This window comes from Aegilops tauschii, chromosome 3 (assembly GCF_002575655.3).
Source record: "Aegilops tauschii subsp. strangulata cultivar AL8/78 chromosome 3, Aet v6.0, whole genome shotgun sequence".
NCBI lineage: Eukaryota > Viridiplantae > Streptophyta > Magnoliopsida > Poales > Poaceae > Aegilops > Aegilops tauschii.
Window position 1 is genome coordinate 549,819,446 of NC_053037.3, and position 25,096 is coordinate 549,844,541.

Below are 25,096 nucleotides of genomic sequence, written 5' to 3' on the forward strand. Positions count from 1 at the left end.
TGCACTAGTGTCAATAATCTAGTTACATTGTGATGAATCGAACACCCATAGAGTTCTGGTGTTGATCATGTTTTGCTCCAGGGAGAGGTTTAGTCAACGGATCTGCTACATTCAGGTCCGTATGTACTTTACAAATATCTATGTCTCCATTTTGAACACTTCCACGAATGGAGTTGAAGCGACGCTTGATATGCCTGGTCTTCCTGTGAAACCTGGGCTCCTTGGCAAGGGCAGTAGCTCCAGTGTTGTCACAGAAGAGAGTCATCGGGCCCGACGCATTGGGAATCACCCCTAGGTCGGTAATGAACTCCTTCATCCAGATTGCTTCTTGCGCTGCCTCTGAGGCCGCCATGTACTCCGCTTCACATGTAGATCCCGCCACGACGCTTTGCTTGCAACTGCACCAGCTTATTGCCCCTCCATTCAAAATATACACGTATCCGGTTTGTGACTTCGAGTCATCCAGATCTGTGTCGAAGCTAGCGTCGACGTAACCCTTTACGACGAGCTCTTCGTCACCTCCATATACGAGAAACATATCCTTAGTCCTTTTCAGGTACTTCAGGATATTCTTGACCGCTGTCTAGTGTTCCATGCCGGGATTACTTTGGTACCTTCCTACCAAACTTACGGCAAGGTTTACATCAGGTCTGGTACACAGCATGGCATACATAATAGACCCTATGGCCGAGGCATAGGGGATGACACTCATCTTTTCTCTATCTTCTGCCGTGGTCGGGCATTGAGCCGTGCTCAATTGCACACCTTGCAATACAGGCAAGAACCCCTTCTTGGACTGATCCATATTGAACTTCTTCAATATCTTGTCAAGGTACGTACTTTGTGAAAGACCAATGAGGCATCTTGATCTATCTCTATAGATCTTGATGCCTAATATATAAGCAGCTTCTCCAAGGTCCTTCATTGAAAAACACTTATTCAAATAGGCCTTTATACTTTCCAAGAATTCTATATCATTTCCCATCAATAGTATGTCATCCACATATAATAAGAGAAATGCTACAGAGCTCCCACTCACTTTCTTGTAAACACAGGCTTCTCCATAAGTCTGTGTAAACCCAAACGCTTTGATCATCTCATCAAATTGAATGTTCCAACTCCGAGATGCTTGCACCAGCCCATAGATGGAGCGCTGGAGCTTGCATACCTTGTTAGCATTCTTAGGATCGACAAAACCTTCCGGCTGCATCATATACAATTCTTCCTTAAGAAAGCCGTTAAGGAATGCCGTTTTGACGTCCATTTGCCATATCTCATAATCATAGAATGCGGCAACTGCTAACATGATTCGGACGGACTTCAGCTTCGCTACGGGTGAGAAAGTCTCATCGTAGTCAACCCCTTGAACTTGTCGATAACCCTCAGCGACAAGTCGAGCCTTATAGATGGTCACATTACCATCTGCGCCTGTCTTCTTCTTAAAGATCCATTTATTTTCTATGGCTCGCCGATCATCGGGCAAGTCAGTCAAAGTCCATACTTCGTTTTCATACATGGATCCTATCTCGGATTGCATGGCTTCAAGCCATTTGTTGGAATCCGGGCCTGCCATTGCTTCTTCATAGTTCGAAGGTTCACCGTTGTCTAACAACATGATTTCCATGACAGGGTTGCCGTACCACTCTGGTGCAGAACGTGTCCTTGTGGACCTATGAAGTTCAGCAGTAACTTGATCTGAAGCTTCATGATCATCATCATTAACTTCCTCCCCAGTCGGTGCAGGCACCACAGGAACATCTTCCCGCGTTGCGCTACTTTCCGGTTCGGAAGGGGTGACTATCACCTCATCAAGTTCCACTTACCTCCCACTCATTTCTTTCGAGAGAAACTCTTTCTCCAGAAAGGAACCGTTCTTGGCAACAAAGATCTTGCCTTCGGATCTGAGGTAGAAGGTATACCCAATGGTTTCCTTAGGGTATCTTATGAAGACGCATTTTTCCGACTTGGGTTCGAGCTTTTCAGGTTGAAGTTTCTTGACATAAGCATCGCATCCCCAAACTTTTAGAAACGACAGCTTAGGTTTCTTCCCAAACCATAATTCATACGGTGTCGCCTCAACGGATTTCGACGGAGCCCTATTTAAAGTGAATGCGGCAGTCTCTAAAGCATAGCCCCAAAACGAGAGCGGTAGATCGGTAAGAGACATCATAGATCGCACCATATCCAATAGAGTGCGATTACGACGTTCGAACACACCATTTCGCTGAGGTATTCCAGGCGGCGTGAGTTGTGAAACTATTCCACATTTCCTTAAGTGTGTGCCAAATTCGTGACTCAAATATTCCCCTCCACGATCTGATCGTAAGAAATTTATTTTCCTGTCACGTTGATTCTCAACCTCACTCTGAAATTCCTTGAACTTTTCAAAGGCTTCAGACTTGTGTTTCATTAGGTAGACATACCCATATCTACTCAAGTCATCAGTGAGAGTTAGAACATAACGATAGCCACCGCGAGCCTCAACACTCATTGGACCGCACACATCAGTATGTATGATTTCCAATAAGTTGGTTGCTCGCTCCATTGTTCCGGAGAACGGAGTCTTGGTCATCTTACCCATGAGGCATGGTTCGCACGTGTCAAATGATTCGTAATCAAGAGACTCCAAAAGTCCATCCGCATGGAGCTTCTTCATGCGTTTGACACCAATGTGACCAAGGCGGCAGTGCCACAAGTATGTGGGACTATCGTTATCAACTTTACATCTTTTGGTATTCACACTATGAATATGTGTAACATCACGTTCGAGATTCATTAAGAATAAACCATTGACCAGCGGGGCATGACCATAAAACATATCTCTCATATAAATAGAACAACCATTATTCTCGGATTTAAATGAGTAGCCATCTCAAATTAAACGAGATCCTGATACAACGTTCATGCTCAAAGCTGGCACTAAATAACATATTGAGGTTTAAAACTAATCCCGTAGGTAAATGTAGAGGTAGCGTGCCGACGGCGATCACATCGACCTTGGAACCATTCCCGACGCGCATCGTCACCTCGTCCTTCGCCAGTCTTTGCTTATTCCGCAGCTCCTGTTTTGAGTTACAAATATGAGCAACCGCACCGGTATCAAATACCCAGGAGCTACTACGAGTACTGGTAAGGTACACATCAATTACATGTATATCACATATACCTTTGGTGTTGCCGGCCTTCTTGTCCGCTAAGTATTTGGGGCAGTTCCGCTTCCAGTGACCACTTCCCTTGCAATAAAAGCACTCAGTCTCAGGCTTGGGTCCATTCTTTGGCTTCTTCCCGGCAACTGGCTTATCGGGCGCGGCAACTCCCTTCCCGTCCTTCTTGAAGTTCTTCTTACCCTTGCCTTTCTTGAACTTAGTGGTTTTATTCACCATCAACACTTGATGTTCGTTTTTGATCTCCACCTCCGCTGATTTCAGCATTGAATATACCTCAGGAATGGTCTTTTACATCCCCTGCATATTGAAGTTCATCACAAAGCTCTTGTAGCTCAGTGGAAGCAACTGAAGGATTATGTCAATGACCGCGTCATCCAAGAGATTAACTCCCAGCTGAGTCAAGCAATTGTGCAACCCAGACATTTTGAGTATGTGCTCACTGACAGAACTGTTTTCCTCCATCTTACAACTGAAGAACTTGTCGGAGACTTCATATCTCTCGACCCGGGCATGATCTTGGAAAACCATTTTCAGCTCTTCGAACATCTCATATGCTCCGTGTTGCTCAAAACGCTTTTGGAGCCCCGGTTCTAAGCTGTAAAGCATGCCGCACTGAACGAGGGAGTAATCATCAGCACGTGACTGCCAAGCATTCATAACGTCTTGGTTCTCTGGGATGGGTGCTTCACCTAGCGGTGCTTCTAGGACATAATCTTTCTTGGCAGCTATGAGGATGATCCTCAGGTTCCGGACCCAGTCCGTATAGTTGCTACCATCATCTTTCAGCTTGGTTTTCTCTAGGAACGCGTTGAAGTTGAGGGCAACGTGGGCCATTTGATCTACAAGACATATTGTAAAGATTTTAGACTAAGTTCATGATAATTAAGTTCATCTAATCAAATTATTCAATGAACTCCCACTCAGATAGACATCCCTCTAGTCATCTAAGTGAAACATGATCCGAGTCAACTAGGCCGTGTCCGATCATCACGTGAGACGGACTAGTCAACATCGGTGAACATCCTCATGTTGATCGTATCTTCTATATGACTCATGCTCGACCTTTCGGTCTTCCGTGTTCCGAGGCCATGTCTGTACATGCTAGGCTCGTCAAGTCAACCTAAGTGTATTGCGTGTGTAAATCTGGCTTACACCCGTTGTATTCGAACGTTAGAATCTATCACACCCGATCATCACGTGGTGCTTCAAAACAACGAACCTTCGCAACGGTGCACAGTTAGGGGGAACACTTTCTTGAAGTTATTGCGAGGGATCATCTTATTTAAGCTACCGTCGTTCTAAGCAAATAAGATGTAAAACATGATAAACATCACATGCAATCAAATAGTGACATGATATGGCCAATATCATTTTGCTCATTTGATCTCCATCTTCGGGGCGCCATGATCATCTTTGTCACCGGCATGACACCATGATCTCCATCATCATGATCTCCATTAACGTGTCTTCATGAAGTTGTCACGCCAACGATTACTTCTACTTCTATGGCTCATGTGTTTAGCAATAAAGTAAAGTAATTTACATGGCGTTATTCAATGACACGCAGGTCATACAAAAAATAAAGACAACTCCTATGGCTCCTGCCGGTTGTCATACTCATAGACATGCAAGTCGTGATTCCTATTACAAGAACATGATCAATCTCATACATCACATATATCTCATCCATCACATCCTTTTGGCCATATCACATCACAAGGCATATGCTGCAAAAACAAGTTAGACGTCCTCTAATTGTTGTTGCAAGTTTTTACGTGGCTTCTATAGGTTTCTAGCAAGAACGTTTCTTACCTACGTAAAACCACAACGTGATATGCCAATTTCTATTTACCCTTCATAAGGACCCTTTTCATCGAATCCGTTCCGACTAAAGTGGGAGAGACAGACACCCGCTAGCCACCTTATGCAACTAGTGCATGTCAGTCGGTGGAACCTGTCTCACGTAAGCGTACGTGTAAGGTCGGTCCGGGCCGCTTCATCCCACAATGCCGCTGAAACAAGATAAGACTAGTAGTGGCAAGAAAATTTACAACATCTACGCCCACAAAAAGTTTATGTTCTACTCGTGCATAGAAACTACGCATAGGCCTGGCTCTGATACCACTGTTGGGGATCATTGCAGAAATTTAAAATTTTCTACGCATCACCAAGATCCATCTATGGAGTTTACTAGCAACGAGAGGGAAGGAGTGCATCTACATACCCTTGTAGATTGCGAGCGGAAGCGTTCAAGTGAACGGGGTTGATGGAGTCGTACTCGTCGTGATCCAAATCACCGATGACCGAGCGCCGAACGGACGGCACCTCCGCATTCAACACACGTACGGAGCAGCGACGTCTCCTCCTTCTTGATCCAGCAAGGGGGAAGGAGAGGTTGATGGAGATCCAGCAGCACGACGGCGTGGTGGTGGAAGTAGCGGGGATCTCGGCAGGGCTTCGCCAAGCTTAGCGAGAGGGAGAGGTGTCACGGGAGGGAGAGGGAGGCGCCAGGGGCTGTGGTGCGGCTGCCCTCCCTCCCCCTCCTATATATAGGCCTCCTGGGGGGCGCCGGCCCTGGGAGATCTGATCTCCAAGGGGGGCGGCGGCCAAGGGGTGGCTTCCCCCCCCCCCCAAGCCAAGTGGGGGGGCGCCCCAACCCCTAGGGTTTCCAACCCTAGGCGCAGGGGGAGGCCCAAAGGGGGGCGCACCAGCCCACCAGGGGCTGGTTCCCCTCCCACTTGAGCCCATGGGGCCCTCCGGGATAGGTGGCCCTACCCGGTGGACCCCCGGGACCCTTCCGGTGGTCCCGGTACAATACCTGTGACCCCCGAAACTTTCCCGGTGGCCGAAAATGGACTTCCTATATATAATTCTTCACCTCTGGACCATTCCGGAACTCCTCGTGACATCCGGGATCTCATCCGGGACTCCAAACAACTTTTGGGTTACCGCATACTAATATCTCTACAACCCTAGCGTCACCGAACCTTAAGTGTGTAGACCCTACGGGTTCGGGAGACACGCATACATGACCGAGATGACTCTCCGGTCAATAACCAACAGCGGGATCTGGATACCCATGTTGGCTCCCACATGTTCCACGATGATCTCATCGGATGAACCACGATGTCGAGGATTCAATCAATCCCGTATACAATTCCCTTTGTCAATCGGTACGTTACTTGCCCGAGATTCGATCGTCGGTATCCCAATACCTTGTTCAATCTCGTTACCGGCAAGTCACTTTACTCGTACCGTAATGCATGATCCCGTGACCAACCACTTGGTCACTTTGAGCTCATTATGATGATGCATTACCGAGTGGGCCCAGAGATACCTCTCCGTCATACGGAGTGACAAATCCCAGTCTCGATCCGTGTCAACCCAATAGACACTTTCAGAGATACCTGTAGTGTACCTTTATAGTCACCCAGTTACGTTGTGACGTTTGGTACACCCAAAGCACTCCTACGGCATCCGGGAGTTACACGATCTCATGGTCTAAGGAAATGATACTTGACATTGGAAAAGCTCTAGCAAACGAACTACACGATCTCTTGTGCTATGCTTAGGATTGGGTCTTGTCCATCACACCATTCTCCTAATGATGTGATCCCATTATCAATGACATCCAATTTCCATAGTCAGGAAACCATGACTATCTGTTGATCAACGAGCTAGTCAACTAGAGGCTTACTAGGGACACGTTGTGGTCTATGTATTCACACATGTATTACGATTTCCGGATAACACAATTATAGCATGAACAATAGACAATTATCATGAACAAGGAAATATAATAATAACCATTTTATTATTGCCTCTAGGGCATATTTCCAACAGTAGGTACTTGGATGAGCCCAAATCTATGAGATTGCAGGTCACTCACATTTTGAGCAATCTCAACATCACCAAGTTCCTATGATATGGTTGTTGGATACAAGGAAGCATGAACTCACTCAACATATCCTTTTACAATTTCAATATATCAAATTTCAATTGATATCAAGTTTCATGATTGGCATTTTGGATACACAAGTGCTCTTCCTTGCAAGACTAACCCATGTAGGAAGATGAACTCAAACTACTAGTGATGCTCCCCACTCTTGATGAACTACATCAACCTTGAGCATCCAACACAAGTTCTACTACACGATCAAGATCAACACCACAACCCAAGGTATGTTATTCCATCTTAGAGAAGCTTTGCTCCAAGACATGAGTCAAAGCAACTAAACAAGATGTGAATACATCAAAATGCTTAAACAAAAAATGATAACCCCATTTTGAGCTTAAACGATGAGTATGACCTACGATCAAGTATTATCACTTGACTCCTCGGTCAATATACTCTAACATAGGTGACTTTGTCGCCGACCCCTTCTAGATGAAGTTCTCTAGCGTTCTTGCATATGTTTCTTGCTATTTTGTCTCCCTCTAACAAAAAAACTTCATCTAGATCTTTTTTCTATCTCTATTATGTGTTTAATTCATTGCAAATCTTCCTGTTAATTCCTTGCAAATCCTTGTGAGATTTCATTTGCCAAGTGAGCTGAGATTGACAAAAAATTTACTCTGTGTTTGACTCGGTCCCTCCGATTCAAACCTATCGGCTTGACCAAAACACAAGGTCTCCTTGTGAATAGTTAAACGGTACAACCGACATGGACTGATTCGGTCTCACCGATCGGGACTATCTGTGACTCTGGTATCTCGGCGTCACCGACGGAAGACAATCGGCGTCACCGATTTCAACTCTGAGAAAATATTTTGCCATTTTTATTGCCTATTTTCTTCAGACCCCCTTAATGATTCTTTCCTCTACAAGAATCATGAAATACCTACTACTTTGTAGTGTCTCTCAAGGACCGCACCTACTTGACTCATGCTCCAGAAGGGCCCTTCTTGGAAATTGATGTCAAAGGGGGAGAGAGAGCACATCAAAGCTTATCATATGAGCACATCTAAGCTCTTCCAGATGCTAGTTGATACGTCCATTTTGCATCATGCTTATATATCGATATTTATTGCATTATGGGCTGTTATCACACGTTATGTCACAATAATTATGCCTATTCTCTCTTATTTTACAAGGTTTACATGAAGAGGGAGAATGCCGGCGGCTGGAATTTTAGGCTGGAAAAGGAGCAAATATTAGAGACCTATTCTGCACAACTCCAAAAGTCCTGAAACTCCACGAAAGTTATTTTTGGAATTAATAAAAAATATTGAGCGAAGAAAGTACCAGAGGGGGCCCACACCCTGGCCACGAGGGTGGGGGGCGCCCTACCCCCCTGGGTGCGCCCCCTGCCTCGTGGGCTCCCTGTCAGGCCTTCGGTGCCCATCTTCTGCTATATGAAGTCTTTTACCCTGGAAAAAATCAAAAGCAAGCTTTCGGGACGAGACACCGCCGCCACGAGGCGGAACCAATCTAGGGCTCCGGCGGAGCTGTTCTGCCGGGGAAACTTCCCTCCGGGAGGGGGAAATCATCACCATTGATCCTCACATCGGGAGGGGGTCAATCTCCATCAACATCTTCACCAGCACCATCTCCTCTCAAACCCTAGTTCATCTCTTGTATCCAATCTTTGTCCCAAAACCTCAGATTGGTACCTGTGGGTCACTAGTAGTGTTGATTACTCCTTGTAGTTGATGCTAGTTGGTTTATTCGGTGGAAGATCATATGTTCAGATCCTATAAGCATATTAATACCCCTCTGATTATGAACATGAATATGATTTGTGAGTAGTTACGTTTGTTCCTGAGGACATGGGAGAAGTCTTGCTATAAGTAGTCATGTGAATTTGGTATTCGTTCGATATTTTGATGAGATGTATGTTGTCTTTCCTCTAGTCATGTTATGTGAACGTCAACTACATGACACTTCACCATTGTTTGGGCCTAGAGGAAGGCATTGGGAAGTAATAAGTAGATGATGGGTTGCTAGAGTGACAGAAGCTTAAACCCTAGTTTATGAGTTGCTTCGTAAGGGGCTGATTTGGATCCATATGTTTCATGCTATGGTTAGGTTTACCTTAATACTTATTTTGTAGTTGCGGATGCTTGCAATAGGGGTCAATCATAAGTGGGATGCTTGTCCAAGAAAGGTCAGTACCCAAGCGCCGGTCCACCCACATACCAAATTATCAAAGTAACGAACGCGAATCATATGAGCGTGATGAAAACTAGCTTGACGATAATTCCCATGTGTCCTCGGGAGCGTTTTCCTTCATATAAGAATTTGTCCAGGCTTGTCCTTTGCTACAAAAAGGATTGGGCCATCTTGCTGCACCTTATTTACTTTCATTACTTGTTACCTGTCACAAATTACCTTATCACAAAACTATCTGTTATCGATAATTTCAGTGCTTGCAGAGAATACCTTACTGAAAACCGCTTGTCATTTCCTTCCGCTCCTCGTTGGGTTCGACACTCTTACTTATCGAAAGGACTACGATAGATCCCCTACACTTGTGGGTCATCAAGACTCTTTTCTGGCGCTATTGCCGGGGAGTGAAGCGCCTTTGGTAAGTGGAATTTGGTAAGGAAAAATTTATATAGTGTGCTGAAATTTACTGTCACTTGTTACTATGGAACATAATCCTTTGAGGGGCTTGTTCGGGGTATCTTCACCCCGACCAGTAGAGCAAAGAGTTGCTCCTCAACCTACTGAACCTACTGAAAATGTTTACTTTGAAATTTCTTTGGGTATGGTAGAGAAACTGCTAGCTAATCCTTTTACAGGAGATGGAAAATTGCATCCCGATTTGCACCTAATCAATGTGGATGAAGTTTGTGGATTATTTAAGCTTGCAGGTATGCCCGAGGATGTTATCAAGAAGAAGGTCTTCCCTTTATCTTTGAAGGGAAAGGCATTGACATGGTTTAGGCTATGTGATGATATGGGATCATGGAACTACAATCGACTGAAATTGGAATTTCATCAGAAGTTTTATCCTATGCACCTTGTCCATCGTGATCGTAATTATATATATAATTTTTGGCCTCGCGAAGGAGAAAGCATCGCTCAAGCTTGGGGGAGGCTTAAGTCAATGTTATATTCATGCCCCAATCATGAGCTCTCAAGAGAAATGATTATTCAAAAAAATTTATGCTCGGCTTTCTCTCAACAATCGCTCCATGCTCGATACTTCTTGTGTTGGTTCCTTTATGATGAAGACTATTGAATTCAGATGGGATTTATTGGAAAGAATTAAACGCAACTATGAAGATTGGGATCTCGACGAAGGTAAGGAGTCAGGTATGACACCTTAGTTTGATTGTGTTAAATCTTTTATGGATACCGATGTTTTCCGTGAATTTAGCACTAAATATGGACTTGACTCTGAGATAGTAGCTTCTTTCTGTGAATCATTTGCTACTCATGTTGACCACCCTAAGGAGAAGTGGTTTAAATATAATCCTCCCATTGAAGTAAAAGTAGTTGCACCTATTAAAGTTGAAGAAAAGACTATCACTTATAATGATCCTATTGTTCCTACTACCTATATTGAGAAACCACCATTCCCTATTAGGATAAAGGATCATGCTAAAGCTACAACTGTGGTTCGTAAGAGTAATACTAGAACACCTACACCACCTGAGCAAATTAAATTTGAACCTAGTATTTCTACGGTTAAAGATCTCTTGGCTGATAATATTGATGGGCATGTTATTTACTTCTGTGATGAAGCTGCTAGAATTGCTAGACCCGATACTAAGAATAAACATAGACCTGTTGTAGGCATGCATGTTATTTCTGTTAAAATAGGAGATCATTGTTATCATGGCTTATGTGATATGGGTTCTAGTGCAAGTGTGATACCTCATTCCTTATACAAAGAAATTATGCATGATATGCACCTGCTGAGATAGAAGAAATTGATGTTACAATTAAGCTTGATAATAGAGATCTTATTTCACCAGTTGGGATTGTTAGAGATGTTGAAGTATTGTGTGGGAAAGTTAAATATCCTGCTGATTTTCTTGTTCTTGGTTCCCCACAAGATAGCTTTTGTCCCATTATATTTGGCAGACCCTTCTTGAATACTGTTAATGCTAGGATAGACTGCAAAAAGGGTGTTGTTACTATTGGTTTGGGGGATATGTCTCATGAGTTTAATTTTGCTAAATTTCGTAGACAACCACATGATAAAGAATTGCCTAGTAAGGATGAAATTATTGGTCTTGCTTCTATTGCCGTGCCTCCTAATGATCCTTTAGAACAATATTTGCTAGACCATGAAAATGATATGTTTATGAATGAAAGAAGGGAGATAGATGAAGTATTCTTTAAATAGGGACCTATTTTGAAACACAACTTGCCTGTTGAAATTCTAGGGGATCCTCCACCACCCAAGGGTGATCCCATGTTTGAGCTTAAACCACTACCTGATACTCTTAAATATGCTTATCTTGATGAAAATAAGATATATCCTGTTATTATTAGTGCTAACCTTTCAGAGCGGGAAGAGGAGAAATTATTGAAAACTCTGAGGAAGCACCGTGCTGCCATTGGATATACTCTTGATGATCTTAACGGCATTAGTCCCACTCTATGCCAACACAAAATAAAATTGGAGAAAGACGACACACCAGTTGTTGATCACCAATGACGGTTAAATCGTAAGATGAAAGAAGTGGTAAGAAAAGAAATACTAAAGCTCCTAGAGGCAGGTATAATTTATCCCGTTGCTGATAGTCAGTTGGTAAGCCCTGTCCATTGTGTCCGTAAGAAGGGAGGTATTATTGTTGTTCCTAATGATAAAGATGAATTGATCCCACAAAGAATTGTTACAGGTTATAGGATGGTAATTGATTTCCGCAAATTAATTAAAGCTACTAAAAAGGATCATTACCCTTTGCCTTTTATTGATCAAATGCTAGAAAGATTATCCAAACATACACATTTTTGCTTTCTAGATGGTTACTCTGGTTTCTCTCAAATACCTGTGTCAAAAGAGGATCAAGAAAAGACCACTTTTACTTGCCCTTTCGGTACTTTTGCTTATAGACGTATGCCTTTTGGTTTATGTAATGCACCTACTACCTTTCAAAGATGCATGATGGCTATATTCTCCGACTTTTGTGAAAAGATTGTTGAGGTTTTCATGGATGATTTCTCCATTTATAGATCTTCTTTTGATGATTGCTTGAGCAACCTTGATCGAGTTTTGCAGAGATGAGAAGATAATAATCTTGTCTTGAATTGGGAAAAGTGCCACTTTATGGTTAATGAAGGCATTGTCTTGGGGCATAAAATTTCTGAAAGTGGTATTGAAGTTGATAAAGCTAAAGTTGATGCTATTGAAAAGATCCCATGTCCCAAGGACATTAAAGGTATAAGAAGTTTCCTTGGCCATGCCGGTTTTTATAGGAGGTTCATTAAGGAGTTCTCTAAAATTTCTAGGCCTCTGACTAATCTCTTACAAAAATATATTCCTTTTGTCTTCGATGATGATTGTGTAGAAGCATTTGAAATACTTAAGAAAGCTTTGATTTCTGCACCTATTGTTCAGCCACCTAACTGGAATTTACCCTTTGAAATTATGTGTGATGCTAGTGATTATGCTGTAGGTGCTGTCCTAGGACAAAGAGTTGATAAGAAATTAAATGTTACTCAATATGCTAGTAAAACTCTAGACAGTGCCCAGAGAAATTATGCTACTACTGAAAAAGAATTTTTAGCGGTTGTATTTGCTTGTGATAAGTTCAGACCTTATATTGTTGATTCTAAAGTAACTGTTCACATTGATCATGCTGCTATTAAATATCTTATGGAAAAGAAAGATGCTAAACCTAGACTTATTAGATGGGTCCTCCTACTACAAGAATTTGATTTGCATATTATTGATAGAAAGGGAGCTAAGAACCCCGTTGCAGACAACTTGTCTAGGTTAGAGAATGTTCTAGATGACCCACTACCTATTGATGATTGCTTTCCTGATGAACAATTAGCTGTCATAAATGCTTCTCGTACTGCTCCATGGTATGCTGATTATGCTAATTACATTGTTGCTAAATTTATACCACCTAGTTTCACATACCAGCAGAAGAAAAAGTTTTTCTATGATTTAAGACATTACTTATGGGATGACCCACACCTTTATAAAGAAGGAGTAGATGATGTTATTAGATGTTGTGTAACTGAGCATGAACAAGAACAGATCCTACGCAAGTGTTACTCCGAGGCTTATGGAGGACACCACGCTGGAGATAGAACTGCGCATAAGGTATTGCAATCCGGTTTTTATTGGCCTACTCTCTTCAAAGATGCCTGTAAGTTTGTCTTGTCTTGTGATGAATGTCAAAGAATTGGTAATATTAATAGACGTCAAGAAATGCCTATGAATTATTCTCTTGTTATTGAACCATTTGATATTTGGGGCTTTAATTATATGGGACCGTTTCCTTCCTCTAATGGGTATACACATATTTTAGTTGTTGTTGATTACGTTACTAAGTGGGTAGAAGCTATTCCAACTAGTAGTGCTGATCATAACTCCTCTATTAAGATGCTTAAAGAAGTTATTTTTCCGAGGTTTGGAGTCCCTAGATACCTAATGACTGATGGTGGTTCACATTTTATTCATTGTGCTTTTCGTAAAATGCTTGCTAAGTATGATGTTAATCATAGAATTGCATCTCCATATCACCCACAGTCTAGTGGCCAAGTAGAACTGAGTAATAGAGAGCTCAATTTAATTTTGCAAAACACTGTTAATAGATCTAGAAAGAATTGGTCCAAGAAACTTGATGATGCGTTATGGGCTTATAGAACTGCTAAAAACCCTATGGGTATGTCTCCATATAAAATGGTTTATGGAAAAGCATGTCACTTACCTCTCGAACTAGAACATAAGGCATATTGGGCCATTAAAGAGCTCAATTATGATTTCAAACTTGTCGGTGAGAAGAGGTTATTTGACATTAGCTCACTTGATGAATGGAGAACCCAAGCCTGTGAGAATGCCAAACTGTTTAAAGAAAAAGTTAAAAGATGGCATTACAAAAGGATACAAAAGCATGAGTTTAATGTAGGTGATTATGTGTTGCTTTTCAACTCTCGTTTAAGATTTTTTGCAGGAAATAAGCCTCTCTAAATGGGAAGGTCCTTAAGTTATCAAGGAGGTCTATCGTTCCGGTGCCATAAAAATTAACAACTTCGAAGGCACAAATCCGAAGGTGGTGAACGGTCAAAGAATCAAACATTATATCTCAGGTAATCCCATAAATGTTGAAACCAATGTTGTTGAAACCGTAACCCCGGAGGAATACATAAGGGACACTTTCCAGAACGTTTCAGACTCTGAAAAGGAATAGGTATGTGGTACGGTACGTAAACCGACTCCAAAACAGTTCTAATAGCAATTTTTCTCCGTTTTGGAATATTTAAGAAAATAGGAAAATAAGAAGTAGTCCGGGAAGGACACGAGGCGTCCACGAGGGTGGAGGGCGCGCCCCCTGCCTCGTGGGCACCTCGTGTGCTCTCCGGACTCCGTTTTCTTGCATGATACTTCTTTTGGTCGATAAAAACTCATTATATAATCTCCTGAAGGTTTTGACCATTGTATCACGCAAATCTCCTCTGTTTTGTTTCGAACAGTTTCTGCAGCAGATTTAGAGCAAGATGTCTTCTCAAGAGTCTATCGGGGAGAGGCGGGTGTCTCATCCGACACCGGGTCCCAGAGCAAACAGCGATGCCTATCACTTTGGGCCATCAACGGAGGAGGAGATGGAGGCCGACTTGAAAAGAATAGATGCCATGGAGGAAGATCAAGAAGTTACCTCTCGTTTCCGAGCCGGATTCACGATGGGGGAACTATAGAGCTCAGCCATTCCAAACTCGGTCATCCCTTCCAATCCGTCACAGGTAAGCTCCGCAAGGAAATAATGGACCTCAAGCAGCAAGTCAATAAGCTCGAGGAGGAGAATCGTATCCTGAGGGGCATCATCACCAAGAATATCACACCACCACCTCCGAAGAAGGAGACATAAAACACATGGGTATGGGCACTCCCCTTGGCAACTGCCAAGCTTGGGGGAGGTGCCCCGGTATCGTATCACCATCACACTCCTATCTGTATCGTTTTTCTTAGTTTGATCCTTTTGGTAATACCTTGATCTAGTGGAATAAAGTTTTAGAATGATCTAGTTTTGAGTTTTGCTTTATGATTCTTCTATGTAATCGAGTCCGTGAGCTATATATAATAAAGATTAGTGTTGAGTCAAGGGCTTTGCTATCTTGCTATGATCTTGAGGGAATAAAAGAAAAATAAAGAATAAAAAGAAATAAAAAGAGCATACGGATCATATGGAGAGTAATGACTTCACATATTAAGAGTATGATGAATAAAAGTTGTTGAGAGTTGGCAAACATAGTTTTGGTCATCGTTGCAATTAATAGGAAGTAATAAAGAAAGAGAGGTTCTCACATATAAATATACTATCTTGGACATCTTTTATGATTGTGGGCACTCATTAAAATATGACATGCTAAAGAGTTGATGTTGGACAAGGAAGACATCGTAATGGGTTATGTTTTCTTATATCCGGAATAAAGTATATTGTCATGGATCATCCAACATGGTGAGCTTGCGTACCCCCCTCATGCTAGCCAAATTCTCTGCACCAATTAGAGATACTACTTGTGCTTCCAAATATCCTTAAACCCAGTTTTGCCATGAGAGTCCACCATACCTACCTATGGATTGAGTAAGATCCTTCAAGTAAGTTGTCATTGTTGTATGCAATAAAAATTGCTCTCTAAATATGTATGACTTATTAGTGTGGAGAAAATAAGCTTTATACGATCTTGTGATATGGAAGCAATAAAAGCGATGCACTGCATAATAAAGATCCATATCACAAATGGCAATATAAAGTGACGTTCTTTTGCATTAAGATTTCGTGCATCCAACCATAAAAGCACATGACAACCTCTGCTTCCCTCTACGAAGGGCCTATCTTTTATTCTTGTCTTATACATTATGCAAGAGTCATGGTGATCTTCACCTTTCCTTTTTACATTTTATCCTTTGGCAAGCGCGTTGTGTTGGAAAGATCCTGATATATATATATCCAATTGGATGTATGTTAGCATGAACTATTATTGTTGACATTACCCTTGAGGTAAAAGGTTGGGAGGCAGCATTATAAGCCCCATCTTTCTCTGTGTCCGATTAAAACTCCATACCCATAAGTACTTGCTGAAAAGCTATTATATTGACTCTTTCCGATGTTATGATAAATTGCAATTTCTTCAATGACCGAGATCATAGTTTGTTGGTTCTCAATGAAGTTTCTGATTCATACTTGACATTGTGGATAGATTGTTACTTTAGCATAAGAAATCATATGACAATATATATATATATATGTTGCTGTTATAAGAATGATCATGATGCCCTCATGTCCGTATTTTATTTTATCGACACCTCTATCTCTAAACATGTGGACATATTTTTCGTTATCGGCTTCCGCTTGAGGACAATCGAGGTCTAAGCTTGGGGGAGTTGATACGTCCATTTTGCATCATGCTTATATATCGATATTTATTGCATTATGGGCTGTTATCACACGTTATGTCACAACACTTATGCCTATTCTCTCTTATTTTACAAGGTTTACATGAAGAGGGAGAATGCCGGCAGCTGGAATTCTAGGCTGGAAAAGGAGCAAATATTAGAGACCTATTCTGCATAACTCCAAAAGTCATGAAACTCCACGGAAGTTATTTTTGGAATTAATAAAAATACCAAGCGAAGAAAGTACCAGAGGGGGCCCATACCCTGGCCACGAGGGTGGGGGCGCGCCCTACCCCCTGGGCGTGCCCCCTGTCAAGACTCCGGTGCCCATCTTCTGCTATATGAAGTCTTTTACCCTAGAAAAAATCAGAAGCAAGCTTTCAGGATGAGACACCGCCACCATGAGGCAGAACCTTGGCGGAACCAATCTAGGGCTCCGGCGGAGCTGTTCTGCCGGGGAAACTTCCCTCCGGAGGGGGAAATCATCACCATCGTCATCACCATCGATCCTATCATCGGGAGGGGGTCAATCTCCATCTACATCTTCACCAGCACCATCTCCTCTCAAACCCTAGTTCATCTCTTGTATCCAATCTTTGTCCCAAAACCTCAGATTGGTACCTGTGGGTCACTAGTAGTGTTGATTACTCCTTGTAGTTGATGCTAGTTGGTTTACTTGGTGGAAGGTCATATGTTCAGATCCTATATGCATATTAATACCCCTCTGATTATGAGCATGAATATGATTTGTGAGTAGTTACGTTTGTTCCTGAGGACATGGGAGAAGTCTTGCTATAAGTAGTCATGTGAATTTGGTATTCGTTTGATATTTTGATGAGATGTATGTTGTCTTTCTTCTAGTGGTGTCATGTGAACGTCGACTACATGACACTTCACCATAATTTGGGCCTAGAGGAAGGCATTGGGAAGTAATAAGTAGATGATGGGTTGCTAGAGTGACAGAAACTTAAACCCTAGTTTATGAGTTGCTTCGTAAGGGGCTGATTTGGATCCATATGTTTCATGCTATGGTTAGGTTTACCTTAATACTTTTTTTGTAGTTGCGGATGCTTGCAATAGGGGTTAATCATAAGTGGGATGCTTGTCCAAGAAAGGGCAGTACCCAAGCACCGGTCCACCCACATACCAAATTATCAAAGTAACGAACGCGAATCATATGAGCGTGATGAAAACTAGCTTGACGATAATTCCCATGTGTCCTTAGGAGCGTTTTCCTTCATATAAGAATTTGTCCAGGATTGTCCTTTGCTACAAAAAGGATTGGGCCATATTGCTGCACCTTATTTACTTTCATTACTTGTTACCCGTCACAAATTACCTTATCACAAAACTATCTGTTACCGATAATTTCAGTGCTTGCAGAGAATACCTTACTGAAAACCTCTTGTCATTTCCTTCTGCTCCTCGTTGGGTTCAACACTCTTACTTATCGAAAGGACTACGATAGATCCCCTACACTTGTGGGTCATCACTAGTAAACGAAGAGGAGAGAAGTCACATGTCTTTTAGAGGGGGAAGACGTGTCAATATGTTTGATCTTAGTTATTGCCATTGAATATCACTAAAAAATACACTTCCGTGATGATACATGTTTGTCACAGTAGGTCGCGTTTTTTGTCATGCATGTACATCCATGACGATTTTATGACAGAATCAAGATAGTCATACTTGTGCTGTCGTAGAAGTGTTCCATGACATTACCAAAATTATCATCACGGAAGTGTCCACTTCCATGACGATAAATCACGCATCACCGAAGTGCTTTCGTCAAGGGTGACCGACACGTGGCATCCACCGTAACGGAACGCCGTTAAGCTATCGGGTTCGGTTTTGGATCCGATAACCCGTTCACAACCCCGACCAATGGGGATTTTCCATGTGTAAAATCATCATTGGCCGGAGGAAACACGTGTCGGCTCACCGTTGGGACAGATGTCATCCACTCATTGGACACAAGGCGCCTATGATACGTCGACACATGGCACGGCCCAACAGAGGCCCATTCCTGTGAAAAAGACCGGCCCGTTTGACCTGGTCAAAAGGTGGCGGACCGGCCCAATGAAAGCCTGTTAACAGCATGTTCGCATATAGCCCATTTACAGCCCGCTAACTCACGGCCCGTTCCGGCCTAACGGTATTAGGCCCAGTAGCTCATCTGGGCTGTCCAATATGATTCCAGCCCGTTGTAACTTCCGGCCCATGTATGGCCCATGACGTCTTTCGGCCCATACGAGCCCTTTGTAACTCTTGGCCCATTAACGGCCCGTGGTGAAACTGGCCCGTAATGAACAGTGTATCGCTTTATACCCATTAGCGGCCCATTATTCCATTGGGTCGCTTCCAGCCTGTGTTACCTTTCGGCCTTCTCAGGGCCCATTTATTCTTGGGCTCATTTCCAGCATTCGGTTACTTACGGCCTGTTACTGGCCTTTTCTGCTTGTGGGCCAAATTCAGCCCGTAGATACAGTCGGCCCGTTTGTGGCCCGTTAATCTGTTGGGCCATTTTCATAGCGTCATCAAATACGGCCTATTAACGGCCCATTATGGTCAGCCCATAAAACGTATGATTTCCACTCTAGCCCGTTTACGACCCATTAAAGGCCCGTACAAGGCCCATAGATGAGTCGACCCATACAAGGCCCATGGATCCTACGGGACGTAGAAGGCCCATGGATCCGACGGCCCATTGAAGGCCCATGGATCCGACGGCCCATTGAAGGGCCATGGATCCGACGGCCCATAGAAGGTCATGGGTCGTCCGTCCCGTAGACGGCCCATGGATCGTACGGCGCGTGGAGGGCCATGGTACAACGTTTGGGCGAGTTGGCCCCCGTTTGAACGATATAGCATATTCAAAGAATTATCCTACTCTATACTATCACCTCTAAAAACATACACAATACAACAAAGAGACCAAGGCATACAAACATAGAATAATCCTACACTATACAATAAAGAAATTACAGCCGATTATACCCACTGGGCATTATGGTTCGGCACCGGTGATAATAAAGCATACACAAACAGCAAATTACATACACTGGGCAAATACAGCTCATACATCATTGACGCGCATCAACTTAACTCCATTTGAACTATATTCTCTTCAGAAAATAGGATTGGCCGGATTCAGATAGCACAAATTTCAGTCTGCAAAATCTCCAATTCCTTCGTGGTTACCTCAGTGTCTTGTTTCATTTTTTTGACTCCTGCATCTAATACCTGCATGTCTAGTCTCAACTTGTTGATTGTACGTTGAAAATTATGTACACGTTGTCTTGCCACCTCTAGTTGATGCTCGAGAACATCAGCACATTCCAATTCCAATCCATAATCATTCGGTAACGGCCATGCCGCACTGCTCGCAGATCTTTGTGTTGATGTCACTTCATCCTGAAATGTTTCTGTAAGTCCACATGACTAGGGCAAAAATATAGTTACAACAGTGAAGCAAGCAAGACACTATTTTGTACTACATGGCAAAACAGGACTAACAATAATGTTACACGTCATGAAGCATAAGCAGGTGATATTTTCAAAATTATAAAAAAAGATAGTCTGTGCAGCCTGCATACAGAAATCTCTCTTAGCTCACCAGAGGAGCATGATGTTGGGGCCCAATCCAAAACACAGACAAGTTACAAATTTAGACAGCATGTTGTGTATAAGTAAGCAAGCAGTTGGCCATTCTGTAGCTCAATTAAAGTCTTAGGGAGCATAATGAACAGCAGAGGGTTTCATACAAACATACTACAGCAAGCAAAACTATGCAATCATCAGCCTAGTATAAACTAGATTGTGAGCCTCATGCAATAATAATTGGTTAATAGACTTCAAAGCTTCAGGCACACTTCGGCAGAGTAATTAAATGGTACGGCCTTTAATTATGTCAACTAATAGTTATACAAGTACCCAACATCAGGCATCATTCTTTGGGCATCTCATTAACTGAGGACAAATAAAGCAATTGAAAAGAGCAAATTAACTGTGCCTGAAACAAACAAGGAATTGAACTGTTGAGTTGGATACAGTGACTTACCTTAATAGGTTGAAGAGGCTCGGTGCAGCTCCTACTTCTGTTGCAAGGCTCCTTCCTAACATCTTGTACTTGGAAATCCTCAATCTTATCTTCATTGCACCCCCTCTGCAAGGTTACACAAACTAGTTACTTGTCTCCTCGGAAGATAAATATGCATACTTTCCAGTCTGTGAACACAAAAGGATGAGATTATAACAAAACAACACCACATAATGAAACATGTCGCATTTCTTGCACTTGCACACAATGAAATGAGCATTTATTATGTATGCACTATGTAAAAACTAGGCATACCTTCGAACTGGATCTCCAGGTACTCTTGGAGAGCCTACTTTAGTGTACAGCCAAACCTTTATGTCACCTATGAGTTAGACAAGGCCCCACTACAGCAGCCCTTAGTGTTTAAATCGTTGACAAGCTCTGTTAGAGTGTTAGTTCAAGAACAACAAGTAATCAAATCAAACACTCCTAGTATGGTTGGCTGATGCAAACAAGCAATTGAACAGATGTGTGGGCAAATCTTACATATCAAGAAAAGAAGCAAAGAAGGAGGCTTAAAGACCATCACTTGACTGACCAGATTTAAGGGGCATTTAAACATCATGTGCAACGTATGAACTAACATAAACATTGCATATTCTAGATTCTACAATGGAATGCACATGTATTAGGTTATGCCATGTATGATGATGCCTACATGTACACTATAGTAGGCAGGAGTGATTCATCATTGCACGCACAATTGAATTGCAGGTTAAGGGCCGGTTCGATTCCGCCTTTTCAGGGCTTATTGTCAAAATAAGCCATAAAAGATGTAAAGAAGTCATTTTTGAGTTATGGGCTTGGGCTTAACTAATTTCGCTTTGGAGGGGGGTGTTTCGGGTAGAACCTCACTAAAATTTGAAGGGAAGGGGAATAGTGAAATGACTCTGTTGTCTACCTATATTACACTCAAAATGCAACTGCTGATGCCCATGTCACACCTGACCCTCAAGTAAAAACAAACACGCAAGCGTTCATTGCCCTGCCCACTTGCGTCTCCTCTCCCCTTTCCCTCTACCTCGATCCCCTGCCTGCAGCACTAGTGTTCCTCCAGCGAGCCGTCGCCACTGGTCCCATCTGGCCTGGTCCTTGACGATGCTCTGTCCAGCTAGGCTACATGGCCGGCGGGTAAGGGCAAATCTCCTTGGCTGCTCCTCCCTCTAGCGCCGCCCCTCATTCTCATTGTCTCCAGCAGCTGCTCCACTGTGGTTCGTCCAACGCACTACTCCGGCGGGCGCTGCACAACTACGGCTGATGCCACACTGCGACAAAAGGCACCTTATTCCCCCTCCCCTCCTCCCAGGCCGTGGCCTTGAGGTGCTGTTGAAGGATGAGCTCATCCAACAAGGTGAGGATCTCCTATGATTTTTTGCCAAATTTTCATTCTGATCCACTATACGATGAATTGCTATGAGCTGCTCCTGCTGCTGCTATATGATGAATTGTTATGAGCTGCTGCTGCTATATGACGAATTGCCATGAGCTGTTGCTGCTACTATATGATGAATTGCTATGAGATGCTGCTGCTGCTATACGATGAGTTGCTATAAGCTGCTTCTGCTGATGCTATATGATGAATTGCTATGAGCTGCTCCTGCTGCTGCTATAAGATGAATTGCTATGAGCAGCTCCTGCTGCTGCTATATGATGAATTGCTATGAGCTGCTCCTGCTGCTGCTATATGATGAATTGCTATGAGCTGCTGCTAGTATATGATGAATTGCACACTGCCGCTGCTGCTATATGATGCTTTCAGGTGGTGTTGCTATATGATAATAACCAGCCACTTGGACCATCGAATTTCAATAAATAATTGTTCTTCATTTAAATGTGGGTCATGCGTTCTTCGTTTAAATTAGGCAATGGGATCTCTATGGAAAACATTGACCAAAGTAGATTGTGCCAAGTAGATGGTATCTTTTTATTTGCATTTTGAGCAAATAGTGATGGTCTGGTTTCCTATCATATTAATTACTGCACTGGGTTCAATTTGTGATGTTTGCAAGTCAAATTAATTTTCATATGGGTAGCAAAATGAAAAAATATAATGCAATCTAGACTTTTCACTGATCATACCAAAGGTAAGCTGAAAACGCAATGAAAAGAACTGGTTGGCTTATTACATGGAGCTTATATTCACAGGTGCTTATTTTCTTAGGATAACTCGTAATAACTGTCCCTAGGAAACTTGGCCAATAGAACTGACATACAAATAACATGTCACGATGATTGCAATGGAGGAGTGACGTACCATAGCACACTGTATAGGCTCACCGCTGCCTCTCCTTTTTTTGCGATGTTCCATGAAATTGCCACATACATCTTGTACTTTTTCATTGTGTAACCCTATCTTCAAGTTGACACGGCTAATTTCAGACATCTCTACATGATACTACATTGCATATCCCTTGCGCATATTTAAACCACCAATTAATGATTGTGTGCGTAGCATAAACTAGCCATGACTCTGTGTGCTGGACTAGCAGGCACTCTAAGGGAGCCTAATGTAGTGCACTGGAATTCCTACATGCCACCTACGATTTTGTGTAATGTACTGCCTTTGTTCCTAAATATATGTCTTTGTAGAGATTCCAGTATGTACCACATACAGATGTATATAGATGCATTTTCGAGTGTAGATTCACTCATTTTGCTCCGTATGTAGCCTATAGTGGAATCTCTAGAAAGACTTATATTTAGGAACGGAGGTATGAGGTAGTATCATGTATGACATCTACATATCTAATTTAGCAGCCAGTAGTAGAAATCATTGTCTGCACAAAGGAATTACTACTCAAAAATCCTAGCAAAGCACGCAGGCAGGCACAGAACAATACAAGAGAGAGAGAGACGCACTTACAAGATCATAGCAATGCCTCAGTCTAGGATCTTGGTTCGCCAAGCTGTTAGATCCAGAAGAAACATCGTCCTTGTAGTTTTTGCCAGCTGCATAACAGGTAACAGCGACCTGTTAGTATATTTGAAGTACATCGGGCAGGTGATGCTGGACGGGTTTAAAGGTGACAAGTATCTAGGCCGTGGCGGGTGCTTGGCATCTCTCCAGACAGTGGGAATCAGGTTAGAAACGTCAAGGGTGATGACGCTGCGCTGGCTGTCGGGGTCCGGTAAGGAGATCTAGAACCGTCGAGTAGGGTGTTTGTGGAGCGGCTCCGGTAGGGTGGACTACGGTGTGGGCGAAGCGGATCTAAGGCCGTGGACGAGGGTGTAGGTGAAGCTGCTCCGGTGGTTGGGTTAAGGATGGTGTCGACGATGCGGATCTGCGGCCGTGGACGGGGCGTCAGAAGCTGCTCCGGTGGTTGGGTTAAGGATGGTGTCGATGATGCGGATCTGCGGCCGTGGACGGGGCGTCAGAAGTTGCTCCGGTGGTTGGGTTAAGGATGCTGTCGACGATGCGGGATCTACGGCCATGGACGGGGCGTTAGAAGCTGCTCCGGTAGGTTGGATGAGGGTGCGAGGAAGCGGATCTGAGGCCGTGGACTTGTGAGTTGGCAAAGCGGCCCCGGCAGGGTTGATAATGCTATAGGCGAAGCTACTCTGGTAGGGTTGACGATGGTGTCGGCGAAGCGGCTCCGGTAGGGTTGAGGAAGGTGTCGGCGAAGAGGATCAGAAGCCGTCGACGGGGCGTCGGTGGGGCGGCTCCGGGGGGTGTGGACGAAGCGTCTCCGGTGGGGAGTACGAATGAGCCGCTGCTGATGCGCGGCGGTTGACGAGAGTAGCGGCGAAGCAGATCCGATGCCGTGGACAAGGCCGGCACTGAATGGGCTGTGGTACAGTGGTGGATGAGCAGTCTACTTGTTTCTAGGGGTAGATGCGGCCGCAGAAGCAGATCCGGCGAGGTGGACGCCGCTGGCAGTGAATGGGCTATGGTACGTCAGTGGATGAGCAGTCTAGGGTTTCGAGAGGGGAGGGGAGAAAGGCCGATGAAGTACGGACGGCGTGATGTAAGATGCTCTGGTGCTGTGAGTTAGTCGTTTTTGCGGGAGGGGGAGAGGAAATGGTGGTGCCGTGTAGTGGGGGGAACCGGAAGTTACCAAAGCAGCCCCAACCTATTATGTAGATGAGGGCGGTATTGTAACTGTTGGTCTCCATGCACCAAGGACAAAAGGAGAATTTCGCATGCTAAAGACTAAGGTGGCGGAAATTTTAGAAGGAGGCGGGAGATTTTGCCGCCCGCTGGATCGTTCGTATCCAGTTTCAACTAATTTTGGACCGTGCTAGCGGGAAGGTCATGCTAGACTGTGTACACGGGGCACGCATCAACAGTTAATAACTGGTGTGAA

The 25,096-nt window shown here is 43.4% G+C and overlaps 1 long non-coding RNA gene across 1 annotated transcript; it reads right to left on the reverse strand.

The window, feature by feature from the left end:
- Positions 1 to 19,596: 19,596 nt before the first annotated feature.
- LOC141021046 (uncharacterized) lies at positions 19,597 to 22,129 on the reverse strand. The gene is made up of 3 exons (XR_012181046.1): positions 21,048 to 22,129; positions 20,754 to 20,858; positions 19,597 to 20,107 (listed from the first exon to the last, which is right to left on the reverse strand). It is a non-coding gene; the product is annotated as an uncharacterized lncRNA (long non-coding RNA).
- Positions 22,130 to 25,096: the final 2,967 nt, after the last annotated feature.